The sequence below is a fragment of the Bombyx mandarina genome, chromosome A1 (assembly GCF_030267445.1).
Source record: "Bombyx mandarina strain Sakado chromosome A1, ASM3026744v2".
NCBI classification, from domain to species: Eukaryota; Metazoa; Arthropoda; class Insecta; order Lepidoptera; family Bombycidae; genus Bombyx; species Bombyx mandarina.
In genome coordinates this window covers 6045631-6060640 of record NC_143234.1, presented here as the reverse complement: position 1 = coordinate 6060640, position 15010 = coordinate 6045631, and the positions used below count along the sequence as shown (strand labels likewise).

At 35.4% G+C, this 15010-nt stretch overlaps 1 protein-coding gene across 2 annotated transcripts in view; it reads right to left on the bottom strand.

Annotated features, from left to right (window-relative positions):
• The window catches only part of ci (transcriptional activator cubitus interruptus), a 150598-nt gene that overhangs the window by 107935 nt on the left and 27653 nt on the right, over window positions 1–15010 (bottom strand). The window contains exon 2 of one of the 2 annotated variants that reach the window (XM_089739468.1): window positions 6280–6361. The exons of the other annotated variant lie outside the window; for it this stretch is intronic. The gene's annotated coding sequence lies outside the window, so the exon portion shown is untranslated. The remainder of the gene's footprint in view (window positions 1–6279; window positions 6362–15010) is intronic. 2 annotated transcript variants of the gene reach the window in all.

The following is a 15010-nucleotide window of genomic DNA, read 5'->3' as shown; positions in this document are numbered from 1 at the left end:
CGGTATCATCTCGAATTTTTAACTTTGTAATGAAACTTCTGCACTTTTTAAACGTTCCAGGTAAATTTTAAATACTACGTGTTATTTTTTGGAACGAAGTTCCTTATGGGACGATGCGGAGGGGTACCCTAACTGGGAAAAAACGTCCGTAACGTAAGATTTTTATTAGTAATGCACACAGTGTACGACTTAACTTTGTAATACCGTACAAAAAATAACATATTTTTTATAATTCATTGAGCACGATCTCAGAGCGTTCGTTTGCGCAATACACTAACTCTTATGCAAACAACTGTGAATGAAGTGTACCACAATAAGTTCGCACGTTACCGAATGATCGTGGGTTGTTGCGAATCCTCCAGTTTTATTTTCTTTATACCTCAAATAGAACTTAAAACTGATATTTTTATAATAAGGAACTACGTTTTTATCCGGTGAATTCCGATGTCCCACGACACCACACATCTTTTTTTTATATAAAACTGTAAAGGGACATTTTGAAAATTGCATATTTTAAATTAGCGATGCGCACTAGAGAACGACTTATTCACCCTCATCCTTTTTATTGCCTTAATGTAAAAAATTGTCTCATAGTTTTATACTGCCGAATACGTAATTAATTTCTTGATTAGAAAATATTAATTTTAAATATTTTCAGTAATTACGCATTCTTATTCAGTCTTTACTTTTAATTGACCAAGTAATTAATTTCTTTATAGAATTATTAATTTTATATGTACCCTAATTACGCTCTATAAGGTTTTTTAATGTTCTGCAACTGTTTGTATCGGTTTTCCACCTGCCGTGTTAATAAAATGTTTTATCTTTAATACATCCTTCTGTAATGGTCGAAATTTAGACTAGAACAAGGACTTTCTCAAATATTTACCGTCTTAATCAGAGCTCGTGAAAACTACACCTTGAGACGCGAATATCTATATATTAATACGTGAAGCAAAAACTTTGTATCTCTTTTTATGAAAATGTCGCGGACGGAGGAGTATGAAATTTTCCACACTTATACAGAATATAGAGAAGAAGTGCACAATGCTAATATTTTTTTTAAATAATGCATAAAAAATACATTAAATCAATAAAGAAAACATTACACACACTACATACCATGTATTTGACGCACATACGCATGGATACTATTTATTGTCAAACTTTTGTTCTTGACATCTGTTGTCTTTGTTAATATTTTTTATAGTGTAGTCTTGGCTAAATTTGTGATTATAGAAGTATAAAATACAATCATAATAGTGTACAAACTTACAATTCCAATTAATTATAGTCGAATTTCGACTACTGCGGGATCTCTAGTAAGTCTTAAATGCCTTATATTAAGGGATTTGCGACTATTCGCAAAAGGCACAGTTGTTTAAGCGCAGAAATAGGCAAGGCGGAGATTACTTCCAATACTGAATCGCAGTATAACCCAGTATTCAAAGGAGACACTTCGATAAGGTGAGGATATAGATAATAATGATTTAATAATACCGTTTAAAAAAATAATTGACAAAAAAATATTGAAACTAATTATTAAAATAAATACTTTTTTTTATAAAAAACTTAATTGCTTATTACTAGTTATCCTGTTAAGGCCACCTATATTTCAAAGTGGATATTAAAGTTATGATGTCTACAGGCTCTACTTAACACTAGGAGGTTAACATTATGTTATCATTCTCCTATTTAAGTAAACCAAAAAACGTTATAACTCAATAAACTTTACCAAAACCAATTAATTCAACACTTCATAAACAACTTGAAGAACTCCTTACAAGTTATCGAACAATGCCCAATTATAACACAATTTAAAAAAAAAAGCTATAAAAAGTACGCGTGTTCGATCACGCTAGTACCTACTCGTGTAGGAACATAATAATTAACAACATAAATAGCAGTCAGTCGACAATTGTATGTCTTAATTTTAGTTTAGAGCAGTTTAATTGGTCGTTCAAGTGTTTTTTGCTCAAATGAGTGCAGATAATTCCATTTGTATGGAATATAAACTGGCGTGTTGTCGTGTGACGTATTTAATTGTCTATGCTGAATAGTTCAAAGTATACTTTTTACGACTTTTTGGCGGGAACGCGAGGAGTGAAGTTGTGTGATATTTAGCGTTTCTTCAGGTTCAAATGTGTAATAACGTTGGTTTATTAACTGTTAATATCACAGTGCACAAATGTGGAAATATTAAACAAAGCCGCTCGACGTAGCTTCTCGAGATCCTCCAAAAAGTCCACTGAAAAAATCTCAGTAAATGACCACCATTTACTTAGATTATATTTCATTCCATATCATTTCATTTAATTTCATCCCAGTTGATTAATGTCTCAAATTAATCATCTTCATTTCACTACACTCCATATTATCATTTTTCATAAAAATGAGAATATAAATTAAAATAAGACATGACCTAAAGGACTTAGTTACCAGGTCAAAAATCACTTAAATTTTTTTAAAGTTTTTTCTGTCTGTTTGTAAAAAATACTCTTTTAAATGTATCTTTTAGTTGATAGATCGAAAGTAATGGATGTATAATAAAAGCGAAATTTATGTGAAACAAGTCAAGCGTCAACTGCCGTTTTTTTAATAGTATCAGGATATCACTAGCCTTGCCTAGAATGCTAACAACAATTGCTCTTTATTTCACTGGATAAAAGGCTTAAGAAGGCATAGAAAACAAACTTTTTTTTTATTGCCCTTGTAGGAGGAAGAACGTACGGCCCACCTGACGGTGAGTGGTTACCGTCGCCCATCGACTTCAGCAATGCCAGGGGCAGAGCCAACCGCTAAATCATACACACATTTATTTTTTTACATTGAAGAAATTTTATATTTTGCAATTTATCAAATTACCAACGAAATAGCTATAAATCAAATCAATGGAATTATCAAAAAAGGACAAGGTACAAGCCGTGCCTGCAATATCGTATCTATACGCCGGAAAGGTATTGATTTCCTTTACTCATTTATACAAATAAAAGAAATACAATATTCTGCCGCTGCTTGCCGCTCCTACTGATATTGAAGTCATAAAGTGCAGTCTATAACACATTACCATATGTTTTCCTAAGGGCACAATCGTGGATGGTCACGACAAAAACTCTCACGGACTCTCATCAGGTCGGGTACGTTTCGATTATTCATGCGCTACGCTATCATAAGCCCAGAATATACTTATAGAGGCATTACAAGCAAGTCTTTGGAAATGAATAAATTTAATACGCATTGTTCTTCTAAATGCAGAGAAAGTATGGTGAGGCGTGTGAAGAAATGAAATTCTTTTTTCAGGGACTTCATGACAATTACATAATTATTATGTTATGTATTTGATTTGATTCGTAATTCTAAAAAAGTTGATATGTCTTGTGTTTGAATTTTCACATAAATTATGTGGTTGAAGATAATTTACTAAAACGTATTGTAATATTGTCAATTGATAAAAAAACACAATTAATGTTCCATGAATCCATGAAATGTTCCATAATATGTAAAGCTTATGCCGAATCGTATGCAGCATTATACAAAGACAAGCTTCGCCGACCACATATAATGTGGGATAAGGGCAAGAAAAAGAAGAAAAATGTTCGATAATATAAGCGGGAACTTGGTTTTATCACCTCCATACAAATCCACACAACGTAATCGACTTACGTCTGATAGAGTCGGCTGAGATAATGACATCTGCGGTAAAAACACGAACACTCGGTTATTTATCATCCGGTGGCCTCTTTAATTATCGTAGAGCGGTGTGTATCCTGCCTTATGAAGACATCGAAGTAATGAGGAATTTTTGACAGTTTTTTTTATTGTTCTGCACACATTCGCGCAGTTGTAGCCGATGTGTAAAGTGCCTTATAATGTTAGTTTAACAAGAATGAGACAACACCATGTCGATGCATTTAAAGACAAAAAGAGAGAGAAATAATGAGAACAAATTAGGGGTTTTTAAAGTCAATCAATTACAAGTGGCATCGGTAGGGGGCAGATGGAGGAAAAAGCAGTCAGATTTTTAAGATGCACTACAACATAAAAATATTAATTACCAGAATTAAGAAAGTCGTTATGCTCAATCAGGAAATTGATATTACTCAAAAATTATACAAGTTTAATGACTCTGTCTAAGAAAATTGTATTAAGCTGTGATTAAGTGCAATTATTACTGTGCTATCACCGGCATGTAGCCCGAAAATAATCGGTATTTCAATTAACGTCGATACAAAATCGAGTATGGCCGATATCGACCGGGCCACGCCAGGGACGTAATAAGCAATCTGGGCAGACGTAATGTCAATTGAATTAATACGATTTAATATGCTTTGTAAATAATTGAATGAAATCTTTGAACAACGACATAATTTTTGTTTAATATTTTTAGTTTAGTATTAGGATTAGGATTTTAGCCTAAGGGATGATCCAAAAATTTGTTTTTGGCTCCCAATAACGTCATACGAAGTGAAATTACTTTCAGCCGCATTTGATCAGCAGTTTTAATCTATATACAATATTTAAATGAATTGCTGTTCGTTAGTCTCGCTAAAACTCGAGAACGGCTGGACCGATTTGGCTAATTTTGGTCTTGAATTATTTGTGGAAGTCCAGAGAAGGTTTAAAAGGTAATGTAAAGGTATAATTTGTTTTAAGTTTATTTTTTACAAAAGTTTAGGTCTTTTATTTTTAGATTGAGGCACTACGAAGTCTGCCGGGTCAGCTAGTAATGAATAATTATTATTACCTACCTATTGAAAAATTCTTACAAATTTAAATTGTAAGAATTAATTAATGTTTTCCTATGAATACAGGTTTCATTGAAATTTGGGTGCCTGCTTAAAATGTCACTAACTACGATTTGTATTTTAATATGTGTTTAAATATATTATATTATTCAATATAACACAATACATATTCCTAACTACGTTTAGACTTTAATTATATGTTATACAATTACAAACTAAATGTAAAATTTGTACATTGAAAAGTCATATTTTTAAGCATACGTCTATTTAAAGAAGAACTATAGTTGATTTTGATTTAATTAATTAAAGCATTTTATCATGAAGATATCATTTTCAGATCTCCTTTCCTGCAAATCATTGTTTTTTTTTCAATTGCCATTTTTTTATTGCGCTTAGGTATTAATTTAGTTTTCTTTTTGTTATATCCCACCTTTTGAATACTATACAGTTTTCGTGGTAATAAAAGATTAAAGTTAAACCATAAGACTTGTTCTATATACGTCAACGACTAGTGAAAGCTTCAGAAAATATTATTAATAATACGTGAAGCAAAAACTTTGTATCGCTTTTTACGAAAATTGCGCGGACGGAGGAGTATGAAATTTTCCACACTTATAGAGAATATAGAGAAGAAGTGCACAATGCTAATATTTTTTTTAAATAATGCATAAAAGATACTTTAAATCAATAAAGAAAACATTACACACACCACATACTATGTATTTGACGCACACACGCATGCATACTATTTATTATTGTCAAACTTTTGTTCTTGACGTCTGTAGTCAAATTGAGAATAGATTAAATATTGTTTGTCTTTGTTAATATTTTTTATAGTATAGTCTTGGCGAAATTTGTGATTATAGAAGTATAAAATACAATCATAATAGTGTACAAACTTACAATTCCAATTAATTATAGTCGAATTTCGACTACTGCGGGACCTATTAGTATATAGTATTATTAAAATAATGATTTATGTACGTTTTGCATTTTCAAATTAAACCAATTAAAGTCTATTGTAATTACACTTTTTACAACCTTATTATGCTATGCACATTCAGTTCTTCTCCACGGCATTGTGGAAAAAATCAGACCTTTTTTTATTGCTTAGATGGGTGGACGACCTCACAGCCAACCTGGTGTTAAGTGGTTACCGGAGCTCATAGACATCCACAACGTAAATGCGCCACCCACCTTGAGATATAAGTTCTAAGGACTCAAGTATAGTTACAACGGCTGCCTCCCCACCCTTCAAACCGAAACGCATGACTGCTTCACGACAGGAATAGGCAGGGGGTGGTACCTACCCGCGCGGACTCACAAGAGGTCCTACCACCAGTAATTACGCAAATTACAATTTGGACCTGAGAGCCATTTAGATTTTTGTTTATGAATCTTATAAAAAAAAGTCCCTTGTTAATCTAAATACTCACCTGTAATGGTCACCACATACGGGCACTATATCAAAAATGACACGACAGAAATGGAGCCCGATAAATCTTGTAAGGGTTAATTAACTGCCAGCACAAACCTTTATAAGTGTTTAAGGATGCGTGCGTTGTCAGATCGGGATGCACCATAGGGCATGAGGTACAGCGGGAGCGGGAGGTTACCTGAAGCGAGGAAGTGAGAGATGTTTATTTGTTATGATAACATCTTATCTTTTTGGACACTCGTGTTCTGTATCGAAGGAAAACAAGACCGAAGAGTCACGATTGTTCATGGATAGAACAATGCCAGAAGCAGAGAGTTAGAGAGAGAAAGAGAGAGAGAGAGAGAAAGATAATTTCATCTATAATGCTTACAAAATAGAACCACTGCGTTATCCACAGTGCGCTTCCAGAGAACTTTTTTACCACGTACCGTCCGGCTTTGGAATGAGTTCGGAGTGGAATGAACTCTACGGAGTTTTCCGAGCGCTATGAAAGGTCCTTCTTCAAACGAGGCTTGTGGAGAGTACTTTACGGTAGGCAACAGGTTGGCTGTACCCCTGACATTCCTGACGTCCATGGGCGATGGTAACCACTCACCATCAGGTGGGCCGTAAGCCCATCTGTCCACAAGGCCCAAAAAAGTGATTTTTTTATTACATTTTATATTATAGGTATAGTTTATACAATAGGCGATTTAATCTCTAAATGCGATATCTTCCAGGCAACCTTTTCCATCTAAATAAATCCTGAAAATGATTTAACAAGAATTACACCGGGTGTGTGTTGTGGTTGCAAAGGTTGTAGGTACAACAAGGTTGTACAACCAACCAACGAATCTTACTACTGATGCGGGAGTTTTTCAAATCTTGCTTGAATAAGGACACCTCTTAGACATTCCAGATAATCCTAGTCGGATTCTGATTGTCGGGATAGACTATGAGTAAGAGATGACGGTAGCATCTTGAACCTAGAACTCGGCAGTGTAATAGTTTGTTAGCCTACGCTGCCATACAAACATTCGCCTTAAAAGCCCTACGACGTCATTGCCAAAAAGCTTCCAATTTAATGTACTCGCAAACACTTGTATATAATGGCTTTTAGTTTTTTTTTGTATTATTAGAAATACCATCTATATTCAAGACTATCAAAGATTTCATAGATGAAAAATTATTGGTTAAATATTGTAATTTTTTTAATGTATTAGCTGTTTATATGTGAAGCACTATCCGAATAAGTTTTCTTTTTTAAATAAGATGCCTTCTAAACCATTAGGGTATGTTACGAACGAGACCCACATTTATAAATTAACACTCCATTTAAAGATCACAATTGAACTAAAGCCAGTGCTAATTCATGAATCGATTTAGATCTACCAAGGAACTGGACCGCTATGTTATCGGTGAGATAGCATCGTAGAATCGCGCCTGTAGGACATTCTCGTTTAGCTAAGAAAATTAATTAGTTTAAGAGAGAGCAACACGAAACAGATATGGCACTCGCTAGAAATATCGAAGTGTAGAGTATTACAAAGAAACAGACATTCTTTATATCCAATGCTTAAAAAAAATCATTTTCGTCAATTACATAACATGCTTTTGATGTGAAACATCTATAGCCGCACGTAAAACCGATGTCGCCACGCTGTATGATGGTATATATGTATATACAGTCTTTAAGCAGTAGTGTGTACTTTGTGGCGACGCGTCGCCATGCGCAATCGACTGTGCGATTCTCTCCCACTCGATCCGGCGTTAAGCCATCTCTCTCGCTACACTGAGCTCGGATACCTATAGTGTATACTCCGTAATGTATACAGTGTTGTTTACTACAGTACACATAACCTGTGTTTTACTTGAAAACAAATTATTTTTTCGTAATATTTTATTTTATCATTATGACATATTTAATTCCTATCACAATCTGTTCTTTTCTGCATATTACTTTTACAAAATAATCTCGATGTTTCACATCTGCCAGGCGTCCCGTGACGGCTCACATTTGTTTTTTTTATTGCACTAGATGTTCTATATCACGATTCAGGTTATGTTAAGTGGTCAACGAAGTCGACTGATATCAAACGCCGCCGTCCATTTTGAATCGTGAGGTCAAGTCTCAATTGTACTGTGGTCGGATGTCCTGGTGTGGAAATTAGGGAACCGGGAGCTTGAAAGTTTGAAATAGGTGCATTTGTGAAATAAGCTGGCCTAAGTATATCTATAAGTGCTCTCTTCCACAAAATGGGCAAAATAGAAAGGAGAATTGCTAGGGCAGATTTTTTTAATTTCACAATTAGTAAAAAAAGGTAATAAATAAAACATTAACCTGATTTTAATTTTACTGTAATTTAATTTGCTATTTTTTTAATATTATACTAGCTGACCCGGCCGACTTCGTAGTGCCTCAATCTACAAATAAAAGACCTAAACTTTTGTATAAAATAAACTTAAAACAAACAAAAGGAATCCGTCCGACGGGGGACACATCAAAGGAAATACAAAATTGTTATTTTTATTTAATTCCGAGCATTTTCATATTTATCTACCTTTTAAACCTTCTCTGGACTTCCACAAATCATTCAAGACCAAGATTAGCCAAATCGGTCCAGTTGTTCTCGAGTTTTAGTGAGACTAACGAACAGCAATTCATTGATATATATATAGATTTTAATATATACGATAGTCTTGAGACAACACGCTGTATAAAAGATTAGGTAGAAATTATGTCCCTGTCTCTTATCACTTCGATCGCATCGTCGCGAAGCGCCTCTAAGGACACAGCTCTACGCGAGATTACACTACTCTATACAAAACTTGTTTTATCCAACTGCTATTCAGTATTATGTAAAATCTTAGTTCGAGCGACTATTATAATAATTGATACGCGTTCGTCGTAGCTGACGTTTTGCGATGATGAGTCAACAGCTTAATTAAGGACAGAGGCCCATGGACATCATAACGGGATTGAGTGGAGACGGACGACTCGACCACTGTAAACTATAAGCTATTCGAAAGCAGTTTTAAAAAAAAAAGGCCATGTGTGAATTAAGTAACTAATTTTGAAGAAAGGTTGGGTAGGTACATATTTTTTGCACCGTTTTCATGTATGTGGCATTCCCGTTACAATGTCCATGGACTTCTGATAAATTTAAAGTAATCCAAATGACAGACCCAACTTTGTTGACACAACTTTTCTTCAAAATTAGTTACTCAATTCACACAGGGCCATATTTTATTTAAAAACTGCTTTCGAATAGTTTACAATTTACAGTGTTCAAGTCGTCCGTCTCCGCGAAAACTGTAAGAGCGAGGTTTAATCGTAAAAGGATTCTTTTCTATACATCGAAAAAAACCGAAGAAAAAAACAGTTTTTTTAAGCTATATCATAGCTTTTATCGCGGGCTTTGAGCGCAGTGACCGAATCAATAAATTCAGTAACGAAAATAAAACCTTACACCCCGCCTACCATGTAGCTCGCGTTCAACACATTCACACATTGCGCTTGTGTAGTATTTGTGAATAAGCGCGCGGCGTGACGTCGCACTGCATGCGCATCATGAAAAGTCTGCCCATCTCTCTCTCGCGTGGTCTAGCTTACGGGTGTGAAGGGGACAGTTAATGTTTTACTTTTGTTCATATTTATAAATATAGCGTGGTCTTATTTTATTATTGTTTTAATATTAAATTATTATTGTCTAATTATAATTGCATAAGTTGATAAAACTTGCTATGCAATAACTTTACCGCGGCTGTCCCCGAGTGCCAAACGTGTTTTTTTTTTCACGTATTCATAAACAATTGCTAGTCCCAATAGTCTTCTTTTTCTTGCCCTTATCCCCCTTATCCCCAAGCCAATCATACGCATCTCTTCCCTCACACCCTTCTCTCGCATATACACTTTTACACAGTTCATCCAAGTCTCTTTAGTACGCTCCATCCTGACCTACTATCTACTTTCATAGTATTCACACTAGTACGTAAACGCAACGAATTAAAGATCATCAAATTTTTAAGGTCAAACATCAATAAATCACTCTACGAACATTTTATTCAGTGGACGTATTTCAATAGACACATTCGCACGTAGCCGCCTTCCTAACAGTTATGGACAACTACCGGGAAATAGAAAATAAAATCTATAAATCAATCCGCGTTTTATTAGTACTGTCAACAAATATACATATGTTTTAGGGTTGGACCTATCAAAGCGAATGCGGAATCTATATTAGAATGGTTTTCAACGAGATAATAATTAGTTTATTTAGGACATCATTGTTCTGCAGCAATAAGTTGTTTTATACGATTTGATCTTGTTAATTCATATTCATTAATTAGATACAAATAGGTTGAAGAAATTTGGAGAATTAAGAAGAGAGATCCGTGTTAAAATAAAATGCGTGTGATAAAATAAGATAGTGGCAATACCTAAAGAGGCTGAGGTCACATCCTCCACCTCGGATCGTGTTGCTCAGTGCTGAGGGTCGTGACTTTTATTCGGACTATGTTCCTCCATTCTTTCCTGTCCTCTCCGCAGTGGATAATGACATTGATACTGGAGTCCAATGTCGTCTTAATTTACACATAAAATAAGGTCACACATAATCGATTAGTGTTACCATTAAAATATTTAAAATTAAATCGATATTTTTTTTCTATTATGCTAATACGGAACCCTCGAACATGAATCCATCTGATCGCACTTATCACATGATCCGACCACGTATGGACATTAAATTAAATGTACGTACAACACGGCGCGAACAAACCGGCCGTGGCGTTGTCACACCGTGTTTTCGCACGGTATCGATACAATCGATTTCAGTCGACCACACGTGACTGATGATCGAAACGATTAGAACACTGGCCGTTTCACTCGACTCAACCTTTCTGAATTTGAAATTCTTTGACGTTCGTAATTTAATTTTCTTGAGTAGAATTTCAGTCTTATGCAGCTATTTCTCCAGTCTGATCGATTTTTGAAATCATTAACTCATTTTCATTTAACAAAATAAATCGCATAGTTATGTTAACATATTTTAATTTTTTCGAGTGTTTTCATTTTGTTTGGACTCACGTCTGTAATTTGAAAGAGAAAGTGATGAAAAATAGCAAAATAGTTAACAACTAAAAATTGGATATTCCGCAATTAATACTATTTGTTCGTTTGATCCAACAAGACCGTAGTATAATAGCGATAATTACACACAAAAAGATTAACAAACCCGCCCAATCATCCTATTCGGTTTCTAAAGCCACATCCCATAACGCGGCTGTCAATAAAATAGTGATGGGGAAGTGATGTTCACGCGGTATCGATAAAATCGAGTCTCGACTCGCGAGCGCCGGCCACACGGAGCGAGAGTCGTGTGCGAACCGCGTACTTGCACGCCAGCGATTATTAAGTAGTATGCGTTTCAATTGCCCGACGTGTGTTCACTATATTTATTGCACCTTTTCAATGGCTGAATAGAGATAAACACCGTGCTGTGCACAGATTAATGTTGTTTTTGTTCGGCAAGTATAAAACGTCGAGGGTTGTTTGTTATTATTTAATCTGAAGTCGACATCTCGTTGTGAACGTGAACGGGATTAAGTTTAGTCATAAAATTCAAAATTCGATTTTTTTTTGCTCACACACAACCATCTTTGCCAGCATAAAGATCTGAGTGTTAACGTAAGTACGAATTATTGATTCCGAGAAATACTTGAGAGCGCTCGAAACTGCACACTTAATTATAAGGCGAAAAATAAAACGAATCAAGCTTCAGACTCGGAGGTAAAGTAACTGGCGGGAGACCCTGTCATTACATACCCTGATTGAGGACCTCCGTGATGATAAAGTGGCACTCAATTATAGCGATGACAATTCTCCGATTGCTCATATTGTGAGCCTAATTATAAGTGTATCGTGTATTTAAGGGAAAGGTTATTGGACGAAGTAATAAAACGAATAAGAATGAAAACTGAAGCTTTAATTTTTATTACGCTAAACTAGCTCACAGCTCATCTAGTAATATGTCACTGGAGCTTATAAACGCGCTCACCTTGAAACATGAATAAGGGGGAAGACAGTATCGCTTCGCTTATATCTACTAATGCCTTATCACCACTTACAGAAAATTCATTAAGTTAGGAAAATTGAATTAAGAATTTGTTAGTCTCAAAATTAAGTTAACTTCTTTTTTCTTTTCAAAACTAAGTCTGTTCGTTATCTGTGAGCGTGGCCGGTTTTTGCGAGGACTTTCCAAGACCTGGAGTGTGGTATAATGAAGCCATTACCCGCAAGAACAAGACTCGACGAAGGCAAGTCTTACGAGAAAAAAAAAATTACACCGAAAACGCCCGAAGCGACTCTCGTGCGCCGACATGCTGTCTTGCCAGCGTGGAGAAAAGGGATTAAAAAAAAATTTAAAGTTCGTTAGGACTCGTTTCGCGGTCCCGCTTTCGAATTCAAATGTTCAAAAATATCCTTTTATTTCTTTTCGGAACGAAGTTAACCGTTGTCAGAATTTAAGTTTTTAAATAGATCTGCCGCCGTGGTCCGAGTGAGATCTCACTCCGGAATTTTAATGATATAATAATCGAAGTACCTAACTATATATAGACGTATAAATGAAAATATTAATTAATTAATTTCCAATGAACGAATAGCAACTCACTCGGTTATTAGTACGGACGCTTTTTTTTTGATTTCGTATTGAATAACAAACAGATGATGACGCTGCGTATTTTATACGAAAACATTTTTTAATAACGCATGACTCTCATAGGAGATCTCTATTCACAGGGTCTTGATCCGTCTTAATGATCTGAAACTTTGATAAACTTATTACAATTAAATTGACGAAAAAATCTGAAACATAATCTGGTAGTACAACTTATCACACGAATTTAGGGTAAACATTGAAACCGCTTTTGTGTTTTTATGAAACTAATTCGACCTCCGTAAGCCTTTACAAAAGATTTGTTGAAACATTTGATGAACAATTTCTCCACGCACGTAATTCATAAAAACCATTTTAAATGGAGCCGTTTCCGAGCGTGTAATCGACGATGTACTCGGGAAGACAATTTAAATTTTGAACTCGTCATCACACCGTCCCGGTACATGTTAATCCGAGATCATTAGCCGCGATAAAGACATGCAGTGATTACCCTACAATGCGAGATAAAAAAAAAACGCCTTAATCAATTCAAAAGAGTCGTAAGAAAGCGACGATGTTACACCTACGGATCCGGTCTAAAGCTACGGAGACGTAAATAAGGCGATTCGTAAGGGTAAAATTCTGATACGACGTTTAATTAAGGACATTGTCGTAGGCTACAGAGTTTACGATGATCGCTGCCTCCAATATCCAACGGGTACGCGTGTGACATGATTTCATTCTTAAACTTTCACTGGGAGAGACACGCATATCGATATGGGTAGCATTGCGTAGCTTACCATAAAAATTATAAACCAAAACACCGGGTAAAGTGGTTGGAATTTCATCGCCTTACCGAACAATGACTCAATTTACAAATAAATAGACTAAAATATGATTTTAAAAATTCTCGTCTCGGTATCGATCGAGTAATTATTGTATTGTCATATCTATCTTTGATTCACTTGCAACATCTCAAATTAATGAGAATTTGAAATTGGTGAAAATTAAGCTAATAAAAGCGTGTTTCAAACGAAATATACCTTATTAGCATAGACACGTAGATCACTTTACAATCTTACTATATTTTAATAGACGTCAATGCAATCCCCTACTAAAATTACTCTGACCTTTGTAACGCACGATTAGTTCCCGACTAACACAAGCAGCCTATTAACATGCCCCACCAGCAACATAGGGGAGGGGGAAGTTTTAGATTATCAAGTCAAACATGATTGATAGCAACAACTCGAGAGCGTATATAGGCACGACGTTATCGCGTCAGATCACCTGCCATGTCGAAGTCTTGGTTGACACACCATATCAAAAGAACATTAAGACGTCGAAAAAACCGAAAACATTAAACATGTACTCGTTTGTGCCCATATCTCGGGACGCACTACTAATAACTCAATCCTTACTAAATTATATACGTTGGAGAGCTACACGTCGCTATCGTTATGATTCGTTCGAAATAAAACGGTGCGACGTTTTGTGTGTGATTTCAATTTCCACGGCGAAGTTACTGTTTAGTTTCATTCTGTAAGTACATTTAGAGAAATCAATGAAAAGTGAAGTAAAAAAAATTGGCTAATTTTGAAACATAGTTATGGTAGGTTATATTGTAATTTCGCACGAGAAGTTACCACCACCCTGTCTATTCCTCTAGCGAAATAGTCATGCGTTCCCGTTTGAACGGTCCGCGAATTCTGGTCACCACTTCACTTCAGAAGCGTGAATTCATTCATCCATCTTACCACACTCACTAATTTCTTTGGCAAAGAACATTTTTTTCGAAAAAAACATTTATTATAAACTACATTTAATTATCTCATAAAATCTTTTTATAACTACCCACCCAAAAAAAAAAGAGGCAGATATCGGTTCGATGCGACTCTTATATGCGTGTAGGCGTAGACATCATTTCAATCAATACAAGGAGTCGACTTCCACTTCTCAAGTCCACTTACGTCTCATTTTAAGTTTACCGACGCTCACCTAACAATTTGCGCACACCAATCGTGCGTGCGTTCATTACACGTATCCGTCGCTTTGTAATAACAATATACCTGGTTTTCTTGGTTCTCATTTTGTATGGCGCGTTCTCCGCCCCGGCCATTATTGAAGAAAGCGTAGGATTATCGATAATTCGTGTCCGGCACTATTCCTTTACGCGCTGCCCTTTTGTT